The sequence below is a fragment of the Bubalus bubalis genome, chromosome X, assembly GCF_019923935.1.
Source record: "Bubalus bubalis isolate 160015118507 breed Murrah chromosome X, NDDB_SH_1, whole genome shotgun sequence".
Lineage (NCBI taxonomy): Eukaryota > Metazoa > Chordata > Mammalia > Artiodactyla > Bovidae > Bubalus > Bubalus bubalis.
In genome coordinates, this window is record NC_059181.1 from 88,326,523 (window position 1) to 88,349,942 (window position 23,420).

A 23,420-nucleotide genomic window follows, 5' to 3' on the forward strand; every position below is an offset into this window, starting at 1 on the left:
TTGTCACCAGAGAAATAAAGGCAATATAGACTGGGAGCTGGGTGGTGGTGGAACTCTGCCCAAGCTATTCTCATAAAGCAAATGCCTGTCATCAGGAATTTTGCATTCTTTAAAATGAGACAGGGTGAAAGTACCATCAATATAATGAAATCCACGGAGGATTCTTGGAGGTGAACTAGCCCTTGCAGGGTGAATGTGTAAAACCACAGCTAAGCAGTTAGCCATCTGTGGCAGAAAACTAAGAGACTGACTGTAATCATGTGACTGAATTATCAAGGAACACACAAAATAAATGTCATTAGGCAATTTAGGAATTATTTCAAGAAAGCAGGCCTAGAATATTAGTTATTTAGTAGGCAGAAACTTGGGCTTCCCAGGTGACCCTAGTGGTAAAGAACGTCTGCCAATGCAGGAGATGTAAGAGACAATGATTCAATCCCTGGAGAATCCCAAGAACTGAATAGCCTGGCGGGCTACAATCTACAGGGTTGCAAAGAGTCAGACATGACACAAGTGACTTAGCATGATGCACAAGGCAGAAACTTAGTCTATCGGGCCACACATTGGTTTGTCCTGGGGAATTCTGAACCTCCATTCTCATTAATTTCTTCCATATGATGGGTCATCCATGACCAAAGCACTTCTAGCCTTTCTGTACACTCATTTCTTCTCTATTACAGGAACAACTTACCTAATTAGTGAGATTAGAAGGAGAACTAATTGCACAGCTCAGGTCGGCTTCCTTCAAAACTCTTGGTGGTGAGTTGCCCTTATGGAGCTCACATTCTGTTCTGCCCAGTTGTAAGGTGTTCTTACAACTGGCCCACAGTTCTCCCCTTTCTGTGTCTGGCTGGCTCCCAATTATTCCTATGGCCTTGCTCTAAAATGCCTGGGCTTTGTGCTTCTCTGGGTGTTTATGTTTATTGAGCCACAAGATGAACCCACATACCCAGTTAGAGGGCATTCCTGTGTTAACTTTCCAAGATGGCCCCATAAGAGCTCAGTAATGACACACTGATTTCCTAGAAATGGGGTGACAATTTTTCTCCATAGCCCACTTCCGTTATACATACAACACAAAAGTGGAACCAACTCTTATACACAAGTTGGGTCTGTATGAGCTTATTTTCCTTCTTGTTGTTATAGTTCCAGAAGCCCTTCAGGACATAGTTATGTTGTGTAGGGCTACATCGTTTAGGTTAAAGTAATCTTGGAAGCAGAAGTTAGGAAGTGGATGGGAAGGAAACTAACAAATCAATGGCCTATTACTGGCCAGACACTGTGTTAGGAACTCCACATACTGTTTTTACAACTTCTTACAACTGTTCAGTAAGTTGAAAGTGAAAGTGAAGTCGCTCAGTCATGTCTGACTCTGCGACCCCATGGACTGTAGGTATCAGTATTCCCTGTTATAACTCATTCCTCTTTTTTAAAAAATTTATTTATTTTAATTGGAGGCTAATTACTTTACAATATTGTAGTGGTTTCTACATTTTTCAAGGGCATGCCAGGGAATAGGCAGCATAGTTATTCTAATCCAGGGTTGTTAGATTCCAAAGTTGGGTTCTACCCTGTATCTGTGCACACAGGGTAGGTAATAACATTTACCTTTCTCTAGAGAGCTTTGCCTCAATACTGTTGACACTTTGGTTCAGAGAGCTCTTTGTTGTGAAGGCTGTTCTATGCATTGTGGGATGTTTAGCCTCTACCCACAAAATTTCAGTAGCACTCCAAGTTGTGACTACTGAAAGTGTTTTCAGATATTTCCACATGTCTCCTGGAGCCAGGGAATGAAATCAACACCATTTGAGAACTATTGCTCTAGGTATAAAATTTCTGACAGGTAGTTGGATACATGGATCTGGAGCCTAGAAGGAAGTTCTGAGATGAAGACATGATCTGTAGGCTTACCGAGCCTGGGATGTAACAGATACCCCCAAAATATTTGTTAAAAATGCAAATGGCTTATAAAATTGAATCATCAAGTCTTTCTATCCTTATACCAGTTCTACAAACTAAAGCAGGATCATTCTCATAAGCTTTATCAAAATCTGCATTTTCAACCCAACAATTATTAGCTTTTTTCCTCTTTCTGAAAGGAATGTATTTGAAATGGTAGGACATGTTGAAATGGGTTATACTACCACCAGGTAAAGCCAGAGCAAGAACTCAACATTAAGATGGAAGAACAAAAGAGTGAAGGTCCAGTGTAGCCTACATTTCTATGCCAGACACCATATTAAGTACTTTGATGATACTAACATATTTGATCTTCAAAACATCCTTTTAAGGTTTTATCACCATTTATGAATCAGAAGTTAAGGCACAGGGAGGTTAAAAAAGTTGTCTAGCTCACATAGTAGGAGACAGAGGGATGGCCCTTCCCAGGTCTATATGGTATTAAATAAAGCCCACTGATACTAACTATGAAAGTACCCTATCATGAAACAACAAATGTCTCTATAATCTCACCCAGCGTCTGGAACTCAGTGAATTTTTAACTGAACTGAAATCATATATAGAGACTGAATGTAGATGTAGAGCCTACAGCATGAGTCTTAATTCCTTGGACTTACATTGAAAAATATCTTCCTTCTAGAAACTCAAAGTGTTTTGCTGGATGGAAATGACTTTAGTCTCTGGCCCAGACCTAGCTGGCTGGGAGAAGAGGCTGATGTGATCCTCTTTGACAGGAGAGACCACCTCTTCTTTGGGCAATATTTACCCAATGTCATCCTAGAGTTATGAGGTGAGGTCTGTCACTGGGGCCCAGGGAGAGCTCTTGGCTGGTACTGTGTGGTCTCGTACAAAATACACAAATAGCCTTTGATCCTATGTAGCACCTTACCTTTCAAAGGTTCAGCAGAGAAGTATTTCCCGGAAGTTATCTGCAGGGAGAAGTAAGGGAACATAATAGCACATGAAACAAGAATAAACAGGATGATGATTTTCTTCCTTTTTAACTTCTCCAGGGGAAGAGAGCAGAAAATAGCAGGTTTTCCAGGAGATCCCTCTTTGCTCCCATTCTTGAAATCCTTTGCGCCAGCCCAGCCCTTTGTGACATGAGAGGAATGTAGACAGAAGTTAGGGTTAGTAAATCTGGGGTGCGCTGAGAGAAGGACAGAAAGATGGGAGATGCCTGACAACCAGAATGGTACAACAGGAAACACAGATACCGAAGCATATGCCCTGGTTGTTGGCTCATCCATCAAGCTCTCAGTTCTACCTGTTTATGTTTGCAGTACCATCACTCTACCCCATAGCAATGAAAGCGAAAGTGAAAGTGAAAGTCGATCAGTCATGTCCGACTCGTTGTGACCCCATGGACTGTGAATTGTCCAGGCCAGAATACTGGAGTGGGTAGTCCTTCCTTTCTCCAGGGGATCTTCCCAACCCAAGGATCAAACCCAGGTCTCCCACATTGTAGGCGGAGTCTTTACCAGCTGAGCCACAAGGGAAGACCATACATAACACAAATATATATTTCCAAGTGAGACTAAGAGGGGTGAGGTGACTTACAGACATGAACAGTTACTCCAGGGAAGTCTCCTGTCTCTCTTTTTCCAGTGTCTTGTGTCCTGTCTGGCAGACATAGTATTAGACTTTGATCTTACTTTTCAGGACCTCAAAGAAAATACTAGTTTCCCATGTAAAACAAGAGGGTAAGCTAAGGGGAAAGGAAAACATGGGGAATAGGGTAGATGGTGACTCCAGTCTCCATTCATGGGGTACATGACTCAGTTGAATGGAAATGGTATAGACACCTTCTTTTCTTCCTCAGCCCCATTAGGGCACTTATTCCACCACATAAAACAGCATTGCATGCATGTGTGCTAAGTTCAGTCATGTCTGACTCTTTGTGACCCTATTGACTGTAGCTTGACAGTCTCCTCTGTCCATGGGATTCTCCAGACAAGAATACTGGAGTGGATAGCTATTCCCTCCTCTAAGGGATCTTCCAGATCCAGGGATCGAACCCATGTCTCTTGCGTCTTCTGCATTGGTAGGCAGATTTTTTACCACTGCACCACCTGGGAAGCCCAAAATGACATTGAGTCACAGTCAAAACAGAAATATGTGAATATTTTCCTTCTCTCCTGTTCATTTTTCCTTCTTTTCCTGCTCTCCAGATCATGCTGCCCTTCAAATACCAATCACAACTGTAGTTCACATTCTCCTGCCCCCTCCACTTCTAGGAGGGTAAAGCTCCACCAGATTCCTGACTCTCAGAAGATCCGTCCTCAAGAAGTGTGAGTCCCTCTTCCTTTTCCCTTTGAACATATAAGTCAGCTTCTGTCTTCACAGAAGCTTCTGTGCTATCTTCACAGGCCCATTGAGGCTGGAAGGGAATGAGATCAAGGCCCCAAGTCAGATAGCAACTGCACTGTCCTCACATTCCCAGGGCACTTGATGTCTCCTGACAAGCATCTTTCTGATACCGGTGGAGCCACCACTCCAGGAGAGCAGGGTGGTGGCAGGATCCTCCTTTGGGAGAAGGCTGTTTCTAGGCAAGAGTTAGAACTCATAGCTTCTATTCAGTTCCAACAGTTTTAGACATACAGAGACTTAGTCACAGAGTAAGTTTTTTCATGTGGTAGATTCTCTTAACGGAATTAATTTAGGTCTTCTTGCAAATTGAAGGGAGCTGCCTCTGATGAGGGCCAGACAAAGGGTTTCTGAGAAATGACCTCCTCTCTCAGAGACTAATTGGAAAGGAGGGTGGAAAGAGGACCCCTGGATGAGTTCTTCCCTTGAAGGCCCTGGAAGACAAATAATTCCATGTCTAGCATAATACACCCAAAACAAGAGTAAGGATTTATGGTGGAGACCAGAAGGAGACGACTACATGTGACAAAGCAGTGGCTGGACACTTTTGATGAATGCTTCAACATTTCTTTTCCCGTCTGATAATACTGGCAGAAAAGAATCACAAGTCATTTTTTCAGTACGACATGGGAAACACCAAATAACTTAGTCAGTGAATAAAGTTTCTAGGGAAACTGGCAGTAGTTCTTCCACCCAAGGCTGAAGTGGAAACCAAGACTGATGAGCAGCTCTGAGTGCTAGGGTAATAAAGTTTCAGAGGGGGAAAAAGAGACAGGTAATAATGAAGCCCCCCATTGCCAGGTCAACAGCCATTGAACTCCTCTGGTCATACTCCCTTTAAGCCTCTTGCCCAAATATCTGTGAACTTAGACTGGATGAAAAAGGCAACAACAACCCAGAGAATTTATAACTGTGGGATGGCTCCTCTCTGACACCTAAAAATTATGAACTTCTCACTGTTGGAAAAGTGAAGAGAGGATCTTCTCTGAGTGAAACCTGTCCATTACAATGGGCAATTGGTCAGACATGATTTCCTATCACTGTTTCATGTTGCAGCTGATCCTCTCTCTTCTACTCCTCATTACATTAGTGTCCCTCATGGCCTTTCAAATCTGGAAACAACTTTGGGCAACTTAACTCCAGGAGGTGCAGCCTCTCTACGACGAAAAATTCTCAAACTTCATTGGTATCTTCAACTCTCAGAAGAAAAGAACAAAGAATAGGCATAAAGAGAAGGTCGTATAGCCCATTACCATCACCTTTTGGTATTGAATAGCTGGCTCTCGCTTGTCTCAAAGGACCACGGATTTCCACGCCATATGAAAAAATAACAAAAAACATAAAAATCAGCAAATTTCCTTGTCTATGCCTCAGCATTTTTTTTGTAATTATCGCCTGAAATTTCTCATCTTGTACAGGTTTTGTAAGTGAGTTTTACTGTACATGTGTGCTAAATCACTTCAGTCATGTCCAACTCTTTGCATCCCCATGGAGGAGCCTGCCAGGCTCCTCTATCCATGGGATTCTCTGGGCAGGAATACTGGAGTGGGTTGCCATTTCCTTCTCCAGGGGATCTTCCCGACCCAGAGATCGAACTTGTGTCTCTTATGTCTCTCTTGCTTCATCTAATCCTCAGCACAAGTCTACGAGGTAGGTTTTATACAAGTTTTTATACCTTTTATACCTGTTTTACCAAAAAGGAAGTGGAGCCTGAAGGAGTTTGTCTGCAGCACAAAGGCATTCAAGTATTTGTTTGAATGCTTTTGAATATTCCATGTTTACTCAAAAATACTTATTCTGCTGTTGTTATTTGGATTGTTCTACAAATTTCAATTAGTATGTACATAAAATCATTGAACTATTTCAATCTTTTTACTGTCTCTATAATTTTGCCTTTTCCAGAATGTTATATACTTGGAATCATACAGTATGGAGCCTTATCAGTTTGGCTTCTGTCACTCAGAAATACACATTTAAGTTTCCTCTATATCTTTTTGTGACTTGATAGTTCATGTATTTTTATTGTTGAATAATATTCCATTTATGGATGAACCCTAGTTTGTTTATCCATTTATCTATTGAAGGACATCTTGGTTGCTTCCACATTTTGGCAATTATAAACTGCTATAAATATTTGTGTGAAGATTTTTGTGTGTTACTGTTCAGGTTTTTATACCCTTAATTTTTTTGTCTACTTGCTCTATTAATTACTGAGCGAGAAGCATTGACATCTACAACTATAATTTCAGATTTGTCTATGTATCTTTTCAGTGGTAGGATTTGCATTAAGCATTTTGAAGCATATTATTGGGTGCAGCATATTTAGGATTTCTGTGACCTTGTGGCTCAGCTGGTAAAGAATCTGCCTGCAATGTGGGAGACCTGGGTTTGATCCCTGGGTTGGGAAGATCCCCTGGAGAAGGGAAAGGCTACCCACTCCAGTATTCTGGCCTGGAGAATTCAATGGACTGTATAGTCCATGGGATCACAAAGAGTTGGACACAACTGAGTTACTTTCACTTTCACTTGATGAATTAATCTAGCATTATAAAAACACCTTTGTTTTTCTGAAGTAATATTCCTTGTTCTGAAGTATACTTTGTCTAATGTTAATATAATGACAAGCCTTAGCATTTTTCTTAATACACATTTCTACCCATTGAATTTAGCCTATATGTATCTTTATATTTAAAGTCTATTTCTGGGACTTCCCAGGTGGTCCAGTGGTTAAGAATCCACCCTGCAATGTGGAGGATGTGGGTTTAATCTCTGGGCAGGGAACTAAGATCCCATATGCTGTGCAGCAACTAAACTTGAGAGCAGCAACTAAGACCTGATGCAGCCAAATAAGTAAATAATTTTTAAAAATAAAGTCTATTTTTTATAGAGCATATGTTTGGGTCCTGCTTTTTCATCCAGACAAACTAACATTGTAATTGGAATGTTCATAATAGTTATGTTTAATGTAATTTTCAAAACAATTTGGTTCAAATTTGATGTTTTGCTGTTTTCTATTTGTATCTCTTTTTGAATTGATCTTTTCCTGCCTTCATTTGAATTACTTGACCATTTTTAGTAATTTATGTTATCTCTTCTGTTGGCTTATTGGTACACATTGTTTTATTTTTACTAGTTTCAGTGGAATTTGCACACTGTATTTTTAACTTCTATCTACTTTTAAACACTGATTTTAGCACTTCACATATAAATGTAAGAATCTTACAATAATCATATTTTATTTTATTCTCCCTTATTGTGGTATTTTTGTAATGTATTTTACTGTACATATCATATGAATTCCATAATGTATTTATCTTATTTTCAGTAAGTTCAGTAGCTCAGTAGTGTCCGACTCTTTGCAACCCCATGAACTGCAGCACGCCAGGCCTCCCTGTTCATCACCAACTCCCGGAGTCTACCCAAACCTATGTCCATTGAGCTGGTGATGTTATCCAACCATCTCATCCTCTGTTGTCCCCTTCTCCTGCCCTCAATCTTTCTCAGCATCAGGGTCTTTTCAAATGAGTCAGCTCTTCGCATTAGGTGGCCAAAGTATTGGAATTTCAGCTTCAACATCAGTCCTTCCCATGAACACCCAGGACTGATCTTCTTTAGGATGGACTGGTTGGATCTCCTTGCAGTCCAAGGGACTCTCAAGAGTCTTCTCCAACACCACAGTTCAAGAGCATCAATTCTTCAGTGCTCAGCTTTCTTTATAGTCCAACCCTCACATCCATACATGACCACTGGAAAAACCATAGCCTTGACTAGATGGACCTTTGTGGACAAAGTAATGTCTCTGCTTTTTAATATGCTATCTTATTTTAGTTTTTTTAAAAAAATATTTAAAACTGAGAAAAAGTATATTTACTTACCTATTTACCATATTTGGTGTTCTTTGTCCTTTGCCCAGATTCAGTGTTCCATCTGGCATTATTCCCGTCAGTCTGAAGTACATTTTAAAAAATAATTCTTATATTGCTAGTCAACCGGCAACAAACTCTCTCAGGCTTTGTTAGTATTCAAAGAAATATTTATAACCTCAGATAAGCAGATGACACTATTCTTATGGCAGAAAGCTAAGAGGAACTAAAGAGTCTCTTGATGAAAGTGAAAAAGGAGAGTGAAAAAGTTGGCTTAAAACTCAACATTCAAAAAGCTAAGACCATGGCATCCGGTCCCATCACTTCATGGCAAATAGATGGAGAAACAATGGAAACAGTGACAGACTTTATTTTGGGGGGCTCCAAAGGACTGCAGATGGTGACTGCAGCCATGAAATTAAAAGATGCTTGCTCCTTGGAAGAAAAGTTATGACCAACGTAGATAGCATATTAAAAAGCAGAGACATTACTTTGCCAACAAAGGTCTGTCTAGTCAAAGCTATGGTTTTTCCAGTAGTCATGTCTGGATGTGAGAGTTGGACCATAAAGAAGGCTGAGTGTTGAATAATTGATGTTTTTGAACTGTGGTGTTGGAGAAGAATCTTGAGAGTCCCTTGGACTGCAAGGAGATCAAATTGGTCAATCTTAAAAGGAAATCAGTCCTGAATACTCTTTGGAAGGACTGATGCTGAAGCTGAAGCCCTAACACTTTGGCTACCTGATGGGAAGAACTGACTCATTTGAAAAGACACTGCTGCAGGGCAAGATTGAAGGCAGGACGAGAAGGGGATGACAGAAGAAGAGATGGTCGGATGGCATCACTGACTCGATGGACATGAGTTTGAGCAAGCTTCAGGAGTTGGTGATGGACAAAGAAGCCTGGCGTGCTGCAGTCCATGGGGTCACAAAGAGTCTGACACGACTGAGCAACTGAACTGACTGAAAGTATTTTTTTATTATTTTCAAGGATATTTACAGAGAACAGCAAATTCTAGTTTGACAGTTTTTATTTTTTTAGTACTTCAAACATGACTCAGTCATATTCTGGCTTACACCATTTCTGATAAGTAAACCATGCATGGTGATTTTTACATTTGTGTTTCTTTTTTTTTTATTTTTTAACTTTACAATATTGTATTGGTTTTGCCATATATCAACATGAATCTGCCACAGATATACACGTGTTCCCCATCCTGAACCCTCCTCCCTCCTCCCTCCCCGTACCATCCCTCTGGGGCATCCCAGTGCACCAGCCCCAAGCATCCAGTATCGTGCATCGAACCTGGACTGGTGACTCGTTTCATATGTGATATTATATCTCCAGCTGTTTTTAAGATTTTCTTTTTATTACTAGTTTTCAGATTTGCTTTGGCGTGGCATTATTTGTTTTTCCGGCTTGGCTTCATTGAGATTCTTGAATCTTTGAGTTTTCAGTTTTCCTTAAATTTGGAAAACATTCTGCCATTATTTTTTTCAAAAATTTTTTATTGTTCCCTAATTATAGATACATTAGACATCTTGGTACTGTCCCACAGATCAGTGAAGAAGCTCCTGATAGTTTCTGTTCCTAGGGCTGTCAACTCAATGAGCTTTCAGTGAGTGTCATGTCTACCATTAATCTCAACAAATACTATTTTCATTCAAAGCTTCACTTGGGAACCTTTATATCTGCCATTTAACTCCTCATTATAATAATATTTTCCTTTAATCCTTGGGCATATTTATAATAGCTGTTTTAAATCTGTGGATGTTAACCTCACCTTGGATGCTGCTATAATTTCTGTTTTGTTTATATCGAGTATTTCTCTCTCTTAATTATTGGTCATAATTTCCTACAGCTTTTGTATTACTAGTAACTTTTTATTAAATGATGAACATTGTGAATTTTATGTGGTTAAATATTGGGATTATGTTTTCTTCCTTTAAAGAATGCAGGATTTTGTTCTGGGAGGCAGATCATCTTAACTCTTGAGGATTTTCTTTAAACTTTATCAGGCATGTTTACAGCAGGTTTTACTCTAGTGTTAATTTATTACTACTACTCAAATATTTTCCTTCTGAGGACTCTACTGAATGCTCCTGGTGTGTGAATGCTCACTTTTGTCTGTGTGTTCTCAGTTGTGTCCGACTCTTTGTGGCCCCATGGATTGTAGCCCTTCAGGCTCATCTGTCCATGGAATTTTCCAGACAACAATACTGGAGTGGGTTGCCATTTCCTCCTCCAGAGGATCTTCCCAACCCGGGGATTGAACCTGTGTCTCTGGCATCTCCTGCATTGGCAGACAAATTCTTTACCACTAGCACCACTTGGGAAAGCCAGTATTCGGAAAGACTGCAATTTGACTGAATTATTCCCCACCTGTGCAAGCTCTGGAAATGTATCAAACCTCAGTTCCCCAGTTATTCAATAGTTGTTATTCACTGTGTTCTATATATATGATAAGGTCAAATATGTTAAGAATTTTGTAAAATCTTTGAGGTCCTTACTGATATTTTTTGAAATTACTATTATTTACCAAAAAAATGCTTTGTATTATTCCTTCTCACTATAATTATGCATTTTATACTTGTTCTGTTATTCTGATTTTTTTCCTTTATGTCTTTAGGCACATATAAATAATTAGAATACCATCTAGTGGATTGATCTTTCTCTTTATTAAATGTCTCTTTTTAATCTATATAATTGTCAATTGCTTTGAATTCAATCTTGTTTGATATTTAAAAATCAGTATCAGCATTCTTATAGATACAATTTGCAAAATATACCTTTTAGCAGTCTCTTAGGTTCACCCATTCTTTGTTCTTATATTCAATGTGAATCTTACATAACTATCTCATAGTTGTATTTTACTGGAATACTGAGGGGCTGAGTGGAGATTTAGACCCAAGTAGAAGTGAGAAGTTCTCACACTTGGACTCTTAGAGCCTGAGCTACATCACTTCCCTGAATATTACAAGTCCTCTCTCTTTTCAGTCTCTATGTTCTCTTTGGCAGATCCTATTCATTTCTGCATTTGTCACTACAATTCCATATGTCTAGCCCAAACTACTCTTTGGCCCTGTAGATTTTTGTCTGAACTTTAATGGAACTCTCCTGAATGTCTCAAACTTACCTCAATCTCAGCAGGTCAAAATATGTTCCACCATTAAGATTAACCCTATTTCTCTGTCTCAGGTTTCCTGCTCAGTGGTGTTCAAAGTGCAATGCTGGCTCTGGTCACAAAGGTGACCCTTTTTAAGTTTCTTCAATAGACAGCCAAGTTTGCTAAAAGAGAAAAAGAAATCTGTCATTATTTTTTTTAATTTTATTTTATTTTTTAAACTTTACATAACTGTATTAGTTTTGCCAAATATCAAAATGAATCCGCCACAGGTATACATGTGTTCCCCATCCTGAACCCTCCTCCCTCCTCCCTCCCCATTCCATCCCTCTGGGTCGTCCCAGTGCACCAGCCCCAAGCATCCAGTATTGTGCATCGAACCTGGACTGGCAACTCATTTCATACATGATATTTTACATGTTTCAATGTCATTATTTTTAAAAACAAGTTAGGGGATATTCTTTACCTCATACTTATTCACTTTTGAAAATGTGTATGAATCACAAACATTGACAAAATCTACTTGGCACATTTCTTTCCCATGAAATATGCATTCATACAACTAATGCCGTTCTTCAATTGCTGACAGGTGTCTCAATTTTTCTACTCAATAGCTTTACTCTAGGTCCTAGTTTATACTTCTGCATAGTTTCTCTTCCCCCTAATGTCATCTTCCTCACAAGTTGGACTTACCATGATTACCTCTCAAGTCCTCAACATTAAGGACTTCATTTTTTTCCTTTTGCTTTTTTCCCCAACATCAATAGCCTGATTATCTCCACTATACCCATCCTTGGGCTTCCCTGATAGCTCAGTTGGTAAAGAATCCGCCTGCAATGCAGGAGACCCAGGTTCCATTCCTGGGTCAGGAAGATCCTCTAGAGAAGGGATAAGCTACCCAATCCAATGTTCTTGGATTTCCCTTGTGGCTCAGCTAATAAAGAATCCACCTGCAATGTCGAAGACCTGGGTTTGATCCCTGGGTTGGGAAAAATCCCCTGAAGAAGGGAAAGGCTATCCACTCCAGTATTCTTGCCTGGAGAATTCCATGGACTGTATAGCCCATGGGGTTGCAAGGAGTCAGACACGACTGAGCCACTTTCACCTTCACTTCACTTCACCTCATACCCAGTTTTATTCGGTGTGAGGGAAAACATGTCTCTCTTTAGAAGAAACAATAGGATTGGAATTCGCTACTACTAAAATATCTTAAAAAACATTATTTTTAAATTATATTTAAGAAAATAGGTGGCTGTTTCAATCACTGCTTTAATGGATTTATTGTTTGTTTTATGAGATGCTGAGAGCACTGGTTCTGGACCCAACATTTTGAGCTGTATCTTGGGTTTACAACTTCCTGCTGCTGCTGCTGCTAAGTCGCTTCAGTCGTGTCCAACTCTCTGCGACCCCATAGACGGCAGCCCACCAGGCTCCCCCGTCCCTGGGATTCTCCAGGCAAGAACACTGGAGTGGGTTGCCATCTCCTTCTCCAGTGCATGAAAGTGAAAAGTGAAAGTGAAGTCGCTCAGTCGTGTCTGACTCTTAGCGACCCCATGGACTGCAGCCCACCAGGCTCCTCCATCCATGGGATTTGCCAGGCAAGAGTACTGGAGTGGGGTGCCATTGCCTTCTCTGTTACAACTTACTAGCTGTACAATTTTAGGTAATTTGCTTAATCACTATGTATCTCAACTTCCTCCTATGTACAATGGGTACATTGATAGTACAGCCCTCACAGATTTCTTCTGAGGAATGGATTGATTAGTACCTGTAAATAGCTGAAGACACTGTATCAAATATGGTACACACTAAAAGTAGTGCTATGTTATGAATATTGGATTAGTATAATTTTCTGTGTAGTCCAAATTAACATGATGACATATTCAGAATTCTTTTATGGCAATAATAAAACTGTACAAAAAATTAAAATCTAAAAACCTGACACTGAAGTAAATAACAGAAAAATTACATTTTATCACACATCTATTTCCATATGTCATTAGTGGTGAATTCCTTTATGACTTTTTCTGCTTTTATATGCACATTCCCATATACATTTTATACCTTAGTTTTTTTTAATTATTAGAGTATCTGCAACATACACCATTTATTCAGAAATACTTTTTTGAGAAAAATAAACTGATCACATAACATGTATTTTATGATGTATCCCAATGTGAGAAATGTTGAAATTAAAAACAAATTGTTCCTAACATAGAATAAGACAATTTAGGTCATTTGATATATGCAGTTAGGATCTCTGGCATTTTGATGTATTTCCTTGTAGCCTTTCTCTAGGCACCTTTGTATTCAATATAATTGTATTTCCGCCATACTGCTGGTGGTTCTCAGGTGTTAGTGTGCATTAAAATCTCTCAGGGGAACATGATAATAATGTATATTTTGGGGCCCAGTTGGAAGTGGATTTGACTCATGAAATCTGGAGAGGAGTACCAAAGTCTGTATTATTAGCAAGGGAGATAGAAGATTCTGAAGCAAGTAGTCTTTGGGAAATGCTGCAAAAAATCACTGATACATACTGACAAGGACTCCCTCATGGACCAAAATTTTACTCAGGCTTCTCTGGCTTTCTTTTCAATGAGGTCTTGTCCCCGGTTCTGGCTTTGGCCTGCTAAGTCCAGTTTTAGCAAGACATTCTGGTTAGGCAATTTATCAAGAATTCTCCCAACCTTGATATCTATTCAAGCTTGATACATAACCAAGTTCCTCTTCATAATTTTTCATCCTCTCCTGCACCTTTCCCATTGGCCATAAATCCCTACCTGTCCCTGTCGTATTTACAGTTGAGTTTAATTTCTCTCCCCTATTGCAATAGTTTTGATCCTTATTGAAATAATATTGAGTAAAGTATTTCTTACTGTTTTTAATAGGTAAAAGGCATTTTTCTTTTACAATATAACATAAAATTTTTGTTCATGTTTTAATTTGCTGTGTCATACTACCCCTGCTAGGCTCCTTGGGAAATTCAAGTCTTTGACTCTAGAGAAATGAAGTGACTTGCCTGTTATTCTTTAGTTATGGGTAGAATTAGGCTAAGGACTTGAGGATCCACACAGTCATAATGGCTACTTTAAACATTTATTCAAGATATATCAGAATTTCTGCTCCTGATCAGGATAAAGTAACTTAGAGTGTTTCATTCTGAAACAAACAAATCACCTTTCATTCTATGAACAAACTGTTCAAGACATTCTAAGAACTGTCCTGTTCCAGACACAGGACATGAAGCAGCAGAGGTCAGTGGTCCCTAAAAGACTGGGAAAAAGTGAGATTATTCTTATGATTGCCCCAGCCTACTTCCTGAAGAAAGTTTTCAGGCCACAGTGTAGAAAGTGAGAATCCATGGAGAGCCTGGTGGTATCCTATAGATTAGGATAAGAAGGGAATCTGGGGAGTCCAAGGCGGCTAGAGGTTGCAAGACAGAGTACCAAAAAGGAAAGAGCCCACAGAGAAAAAGTTTTCGAGATGTACAGAGGGTCTCCCTTGACTAAGGAGAAGGCAATGGCACCCCACTCCAGTATTCTTGCCTGGGAAATCCCATGAACCGAGGAGCCTGGTAGGCTGCAGTCCATGGGGTCGCTAAGAGTTGGACACGACTGAGCAACTTCACTTTCACTTTTCACTTTCATGCACTGGAGAAGGAGATGGCAACCCACTCCAGTGTTCTTGCCTGGAGAATCCCAGGGACGGGGGAGCCTGGTGGGCTGCCATCTATGGGGTTGCATAGAGTCGGACATGACTGAAGGGCAACTTAGCAGCAGCAGCAGCCCTTGACTACTTATCCGAGTACTGATTACACACCTGTGAGCAAATGATCCCAGATCAGGAAAAGAACCATCCAAAAGGATTAAAGAGAATAATTTCTTAAGTGCATAGAAGTTTGGACATAGTGCCTGCTCCTACCAGTCAGATTTGAAGATCTCATAATTCACAGGACATCAGAAAGAGTGTTTGGACGAGTTTTTCCTCATTAATGGGGTACAATTAAGCTTAAGCTAATTTGAGAACTACTTTGTTCTCATCTTACAAAGGTTAAAATAAAAACCTAAAAAGATCAAACTGTTTACAAGTAACTTAGCTGTGTTCCAGAATAAAAACCATATTTACAGAGATACAAAACTATGTAGCACTCAAAAGGTAAAACTCACAATACCTGGTATCCAGTCAACAATTGCCAGGTCAGCAAAGAATCAGGAAAATCTAACCCATTATGAGGAGAAAAGAAATCAATCGATCAAAACTGACCAAGAAAAGATAAAGATGGTACAATCAGACAAGGACATTAAAATAGATATAACTGCACTGCCTATGTTCAAGAAGCTGGAGGAAAGACTGAAGAGACATAGAACACAAAAAATGTTAAAAAAAAAAAAAAGACCCAAATTGAACATCTAGAAATAAAAACTACAATGTCTGAAATTTAAAAAATATGTTAGATGGGGTTAATGGCAGATTAGATGTTACAGAAGAAAAGATTAGTGAGTCTGAAGACATAGGAATAGAAACAATTCAAAATGAAATGCAGAGAGAAAAAGATTTTAAAAATGAATAGATCTCAATTCCATACCCTTATTTTTACAGCACAAGGAATTATAGCCATTACCTTATAATAACTTTGAATGGAATATAATCTGTAAAAATACTGAATCACTGTGCTGTGCACCTGAAGCTAACATAATACTGTAAATCAGTTGTGAAATGAAAGTCGCTCAGTCGTTTTCGATTCTTTGCAACCCCATCGACTATACAGTCCATGGAATTCTCCAGGCCAGAATACTGGAGTGGGTAGCCATTCCCTTCTCCAGGGGATCTTCCCAACCCATGGATCAAACCCAGGTCCCCCACATTGCAGGCAGATTCTTTACAAGCTGAGGCACAAATTGTACTTCAATTTAAAAATGAACAAGCATTACTGAGTTGTGGGACAACTATATTGATAATCACTTTAAATGAAAATTGTCTAAGCCCTCTAATGACATGATAGAGATTGTCAGAGTGAATAAAAAGCAAGACTGAGCCCTTAATATCTGAATGTTATGGAGAAGAGGGGGCTTGTTGCATACACAATAAACCATAGACACATACTGAGAAAAAGAACTTTTTGCTAAAAATATACAGCACACGATGGTCCAAGCATCATTAAGATAGTACTCACCTAAGCTAGTACAATTCTAAGTCAGGTAGAGGATCTTTATGCACAACTCTACAAGGGGCAAACTGGGACACTGAGGTGTCCAGAGAAATCTGTAATGATGGAGGGTGGAGGTGGCTCACCACAGCAGAGGAATGGAGTGGGCTTGTGACACTCAGTTTGGATGCTACTTCCAGCAACGGAGGGGAATCTGAGGGACTTGAATCCTGCCTGTGCCAGTTCACATGCTCTTTACCTATCTTGGTTCTCACAGCAGCCCTGGAAATTATTGTCTCCATTTTACTAATAAATAGAGAGAAATAACAGGCATTGTGATGATAAAAACCACTGTTTATATTGCTAGCTGCTTCCCACGTGGCTCAGGGGTAAAGAATCTGCCTGCAATGCAGGAAATGCCTCTTGCACAGTATACACAGGTTCAATCCCTGGCTCAGGAAGATCCCTTGAGAAGGAAATGGCAACCCACTCCAGATTTCTTGCCCGGGAAATCTCATGGACAGAGATGCCTGGCGGGGCTACAATCCATGGGGTCCCAAAAGAGCTGGACACAACTTAGTGAGTAAACAACATATTGCCAGCTAAATGATTCAAAAATATTTTGAAATTCATTATTCTTGTTTATTGGTGCTTTTTCAACAAGTTTTCATCAAGTTTTTCATTGTCTTTAAGTTGACTGATACATTTAGTTTGCTTCCTCTTGTTTTTTATTTTTTTGGCCATGCAGCATGTGAGATCTTAGCTCATGACCAGAGATCAAACCTGTGCCCTCTGCGGTGGAAGTGTAGAACCTAACCACTAGACAACCCAGGAATTCCTGCTTCCTCTTTTAAAAATCAAACTTTAATCAGAGATTAAGTAATCTTGCTAATTTAGGAAAACTAGATAAAAACTTTAATCTATGCATGTGATTTCACGTAAAGGAAACGTGCTGAAATCAAGATTTAAAATTTGTCTTCTTAATATATTTTCTCTTCTGTTTCAAAACAACAACAACAAAACCACTTTAGGAGGCATATTTTACAATCAGAAACATAATAATGCTCATTCCATTTGTGGGAACTAAATGGAAAATATTTTCCATTGGCTACACAGGAAAGAGTAAATTTCTGAACAGGCTAATCATAACTTTTAAAACAATGTTTGAGCAAAAATTAAAAATACAAATAAATGTTAAGATTTTCAGATTTATAGAGATGCCTTATTCATTTGGTTATGTATGTTTATATTACTTAGAAAGCATTTTGACTGGTTACACAAGACAGCAATTACATTTCATGTTATATGCATGAAAATTTTTAAATGAGATCATTCTAAACAAAATCAGCACATTTATTATATGAAATACATGATATTAGGGAAGGATACAGGGAATAGACATAGGATTTTGTCCATTTCATTCCTGTAATCAGTCCTTTTTCTACTCACTAGACAACTTTTAAATTTCATATAGAAATAAATTAGTTCTATTAACTAAATGTATTCATGTAACGTTCCCAAATTTGCCCACTGAGAGTTGGCTTGCTGAAATATGACTGTTATTTTCAGTTTTGAAAAACAGGAGCTAAATGAAAGTTTTTATTTTCTTGGGTTCCAAAATCACTGCAGATGGTGACTGCAGCCATGAAATGAAAAGACGCTTACTCTTTGGAATAAAAGCATGATAAACCTAGACAGTGTATTAAAAAGGAGAGATATCACTCTGCTGGCAAAGGTCCATATAATCAAAGGTATGCTTTTTCCAGTAGTCATGTACGGATGTCAGAGTTGGACCATAAAGAAGGCTGAGCACCAAAGAATTGATGCTTTCAAATTGTGGTTCTGAAGCAGACCCTTGAGTCCCTTGGACAGCAAGGAGTTCAAATCACTCAATCCTAAAGGAAATCAAGCCTGAATATTCATTGGAAGGACTGATGCTGAAGCTCCAATACTTTGCCCACCTAATGCAAAGAGCAGACCTATTGGAAAAGACACTGATGCTGGGAAAGATTGAAGGCAGGAGGAAAAGGGAATGACAAGCATGAGACGGTTGGATGGCATCATCAATTTATGGACATGAGTTTGAGCAAACTCTGGGAGATTAGTGAAGGACAGGGAACCCTAGCGTGCTGGAGTGCTGCAGTCCATGGTTTCCCAAAGAGTCAGACATGACTGAGTGACTGAACAACAACTGAAAAGTAGGTCAAATATGATCCAATTAGCTTTGAAGAGTGGTAAGAAGACAAAAAATAAACATAACAAGTTAAACATGTCTCCTTGGCAGGGGCTGTGAAAGAGGCAATATTTCTCTTAAGAGGTCTAATCATGACTAAGTTTAATCATGAGTAGTTTAATTATGACTAAATCTGGTTTAATCATGACTAGTATAGGATGATAATAAAAAATTTTATAATTTTTGTAAATTGTACTTTCTTTGGATAATTAGATTATGGTTTTGTTTATATTTTTCTTTATATTTCTGCATAATCCAAATATGTCTAATCACCTTGTATAACACAAATAATTATAAAAAGTATTTCATCTTCAAATGTTTCTCATAGAAACTTTTAAAACGAGTGTAAAGAAATAAACAACTCACAAAGAACCAATGTTAATTATTGTTATATATTATTTTAGATAAGTTATAATTGCTAAAAGCTTTAATAATAATTAAATGAATTATTATGTTATTAAATATCTACATCAGACACTGCTGGAAATTGAGCTCCAGAGTAATTAAGACAAAAGCATTGTTATAAAAGGGCACAGGCTTGCACAGAAAAGATAATGCCTAATTTATTTAATAGTCATATAATTATTATTAATAATTAACTATAATAGTGCATTAACTTAACAGGATATTTGGAAAGGTAAAAAAAACAGTACTGGTTTAGCAACAAGGTCCTTCTGTACAGCACAGGGAACAAAAGAATGTAAAAAAAGGTACTGGTTTAAATACAGACATACATTGTTTAATGCAATCCCAATTTTGGAAATATTAAAATTTGGAAAGGTACATTCCTTGTGAAATTAAATAAGCAAATCAGATCACAATGTTTGTAAAATGGTGTCATCACTGTCAGTGTTTCTCCATGCCTATGCTGGCAAAACTCAGATGCATCAGAATCACCTGCATGTGTGCTCAATCATGTCTGACTCTGTGTGACCCATGGACTGTAGCCCACCAGGCTCCTCTGTCCATGGAATTCTCCAGGCAAGAATACTGGAGTGGGTTGCCATTTCCTTCTCCAGGGGATATGCCCAAGCCAGGAATCAATCCCGTGCCTCCTCCATTAGCAGGCGGGTTCTTTTACTGTTGAGCCCCCAGGGAAGCAGAATCACCTGAGCAACTGTCAAAACAGTAGTTAATGATCAGGTGATTCAAGGAATGACACAGGGTTCCTTGGGGCACCCAAGTGAAAGCTTTTTTTTAACATTTCCTTCAGGTGATTGAGCTTCCCTGATAGCTCAGTTGGTAAAGAATCCACCTGCAATGCAAGAGACCCTGGTTCGATTCCTGGGTTGGGAAGATCTGCTGGAGAAGGGATAGGCTACCCACTCCAGTATTCTTGAGCTTCCCCTGTGGCTCAGCTGGTAAAGAATCCACCTGCAACTGGGAGACCTGGGTTCGATCCCTGGGCTGGGAAGATCCCCTGGAGAAGGGAAAGGCTACCCACTCCAGTATTCTGGCCTGGAGAATTCCATGGACTGTATAGTCTATGGGGTTGCAAAGAGTTGGACATGACTGAGCCACTTTCACTTTTCACTAGGCCACTTAATTAAGGACAGTCACTTAGGAACAGTATTAAGCTGGTTTCTGAATTCTATTAATGAATCAGTTAAAATAATTAAATATCTGTTGAAGCTTTCCATGTGGCACTAGTGGTAAAGAACCTGCCTGCCAATGGAAAAGACTTAAGGGTCATGGGTTCGATCCCTGGGTCAGGAAGATTCCCTGAAGAAGGGCATGGCAACCCACTCCAGTATTCTTACCTGGAGAATCCCATGGACAGAGTAAAACCAAAAGGGTCTTGTTCAGAACCAATGTTAAGAACAAGAACCATGGCAATAGTACTCACTGGTAAATATAACTCCAAAGTGAGGATGAAGGCCTTCTCCCACAACTTTTATAGAAGTCAAAGGGGGGATTTATCTCACCAGGGACTACAGACAGATCAGTAGGTTTTTGTTACCTTGTGGACTCCAGCACATCGTCAACATGAACTGAAATAGGAGCCAGCAGAAAGGAAAGAATGCCCAACTGACATGGCAGTAATCAGGGAGGTAGTGGTACCGCAAATATGACTGGAATGACAGAGTGGAACCCACCTATTTTTCCTGCTGTGAGCCTGGGTGAAAATTCCCCTTAGTACTGCCCAAGGATCTGATGAGAGCCAGGGTCCTGTTAAATGCTGGGGAGTTGCATAGGAGGCAGGCCAACAGTTCCACACCTCATGTATTCCATTCGGCAGCCCTCTAAGGCAGACATTATTTATCCCATTTCACAGAAGAGAAGACTGACTCTTTACAGGAATGTATCTGTAATAAAGGGAGGGTTTACTTCCAGTTAAGGCTGGAAGATACTTAAAGTTCACTTTTCTTTAAGTCTGCTGAACCAGTAATTATGTTCATTCACAGACTCATTGAAAAACTATTCTCATTGCTTCTAAAATCCCAGATAATAAATGAAAAAAAAGTCATGTATTATCCAACCACAGAGAAATGTGCTCCAATTACCATCCTGGGATATGTGATTTCAGATTTTTGAAGGGTTCATGTATTTTTTCTTTAATCAGACAATAATAAATGTATAAATTGCTTTTTAATTACTTTATTAACTTTACATTTTTCCATGCAAATGGGTGAAACTTTACTGTTGACAGAAACTTAGATTGGATGCCAAGGCAATCTGCAATTAGAAGCTGGTAACACAGAACCCACCTGACACACTGAAATTACATAAGGTTCACAGCAAACGGATCAGTAAAGGCATTATCAGGAAAATGCAAGGAAAAACAGAACAACAGTGGAAATCACAGTATTAATCTCATGGAAATGGCAGGAGTCAAGGCATAAGGCAAAATTCATCATGATGGTCATGGTGATTAGAGAGCTCCCCCATAAGGATACGCAGACAATTCCTCAACTGCAGCTCCCTAAGTTTTCTCCTGATTTCTCTCATCTCCTCCATGAATATTTCCATATCGTCTCCCTCTCCACCCATCCCATCATTGACCTGTCTATTGGGTATAACCCATCGGAAATTAGGGGCAAGTCGGCGAGCCTGTCCCCGTCTATGATTTCTTTCTGGCTGGTGGCCTTCGCCCCCTCCCAAAGGGCGGTCTTCCTCTCCGTTCTGCACGGGTTGCTCCATTTCTTCGTTTTCCTGGTGGATATTAGCCATGATGAGATTTTTTTCCCCCGGTTATTTTTCTTTGAACAAGTAAGACAAAGGCAAGGAGAGACACTGAATGCTTGGTGCACTGACCAGCAGGATTCAGAGTCCTGATAGTAAAGATTAAAAAAAAATTTTTTTTTTCCCCACCTCAGGCGCTTCGTGCGCCTTCTGGGGAGCCTTCAATTTGACCTCTTTCCCAGCGCTCTCCTTTTCCCTCCCTCCCTCAAACCCAAAGCCCACCATTTTTCTTTTCCCAGGATTCTTTCCCAGAGCGCAGCAGGCACCAAAATGGAGGACGGGGCATGGGGTCTGGGGAAGTTAGCAAGGGATCTCAGGCTGGGCTGTGCACCAGTCCCCTTCCTCCCCTGCACTGCTCCCGGCACTGACCTGGGCCTATCCTCGCTGTCTCTTGCTCCTTCTGATCCTCGCTACGAGTGCGCCGCCGCCACACTTAGTTCGGCAGACCTGCAAAGGGCCAGGGTGGGGGCAGGAGGCTGCTGCAGCCGGGCGCTTGGCGCCTTCCCGACCCCGCGTCCCCTACTCCCACCAACCCCCCTTTCCGCGCCTAGCCGCCCCGAGTCCCCGCCCCCACCCTCAGATGCCCCCATCCCCGCCCCGCTCCCAGGTGACTCAGGGATGATTTCCCATCGCTCTGAGTTGCTTTCCTGCCTTCCCTGGAAACCTGCCCCCCTGCACCCCCACTCCAGGGGGGCCACTATTTCTGTTCCCAGGAAAGCTGGGGTGTGGAGAGGGCTTGCTGGGACTCGTCGCGCTAAACCCCTGTGCCGGCCTCTGGGGTTGGCTGGCAGCTGCCTCCCTGGCGTCAGCGCGCGGCCCCGGGGCCCTTACCTGCTCCGCTTGCTGCGGGCCTGATGCCAACCCGCCGTGCGCAGGGGAGCGGGGAGCCGGTACCCAGACAGGAGTGACGACTGCACCGAAGGCTGCGTCGCTCTGCAGCTCGCGATCACGTGAGCACTTCACGTCACCACCGAGCTCGCCCCCAACTCCGGCGGCCAGTGCAGCAGGAGCGCCCCACTTCCGCCTCGTGCACAAGCACGGACAACCGCCTGTTTGTGCACTGGGCCACAGCGCGCACCTCCTTGTCAATCAATCATCTCGCTCTTCTCCAATCTGACTGCCCACGAGTGGCATCACCTCCCTGCGGTTAGAGTTTGCCTTGCTCTGGTTATAAGGGAGGGTCTACAACACCCTCTACCTCCTCTCCGCCCCTAGGCCCTGGCCTTGGCTTTTTCTGCTTTCTTTCCTCTTCTTGCTGACCGAAGTCTTTCCCCACCCCCACTCCGCCCCGCCATTGCCCACCAAGTGCCCTGAATTCATACTCTTCTAGGACATTTAGGTTGAAGGTTAGGGTGGGGAGGGAGCAAGAAACTTGTCAGACAGGCGAGAAGGTAGAATGGGTTGTATATATCCTTCCTAATAATTTCTCTTTATTTCTTTTTTTAAAAACCATGCCATCAAAAAATTAAAAATTACAAGATTTCATTTTTGAAAGAAATGCTTCATCCTGCAGAAAGAAAAAGCCTCATTGTTTGATTTGTTTG

General features: G+C 40.5%; 1 protein-coding gene and 1 long non-coding RNA gene across 4 annotated transcripts in view; both read right to left on the reverse strand.

Annotated features, from left to right (window-relative positions):
- LOC102400924 (nuclear RNA export factor 3) overlaps positions 1-21,125 on the reverse strand; it is a 108,243-nt gene extending 87,118 nt beyond the window's left edge. The window contains exons 1-5 of one of the 2 annotated variants that reach the window (XM_044937558.1): positions 20,790-21,125; positions 11,324-11,475; positions 8,202-8,273; positions 3,520-5,524; positions 2,849-2,888 (exon numbers count right to left, since the gene is read on the reverse strand). The gene's annotated coding sequence lies outside the window, so the exon portion shown is untranslated. Of the gene's footprint in view, positions 1-2,848; positions 2,889-3,519; positions 5,525-5,585; positions 7,751-8,201; positions 8,274-11,323; positions 11,476-20,789 lie in introns of those variants that run through there. The other variant, XM_044937559.1, reaches the window with a different exon arrangement.
- A 150-nt stretch (positions 21,126-21,275) lies between these two features.
- Positions 21,276-22,948, reverse strand: BEX3. 2 transcript variants are annotated; one of them, XR_003106645.2, is made up of 3 exons: positions 22,708-22,948; positions 22,246-22,323; positions 21,276-21,893 (listed from the first exon to the last, which is right to left on the reverse strand). It is a non-coding gene; the product is annotated as a brain expressed X-linked 3 (long non-coding RNA). The 2 variants fall into 2 exon arrangements; XR_003106646.2 differs by having other exon boundaries at positions 21,276-21,846; positions 22,708-22,909.
- Between the last annotated feature and the right edge of the window lie 472 nt (positions 22,949-23,420).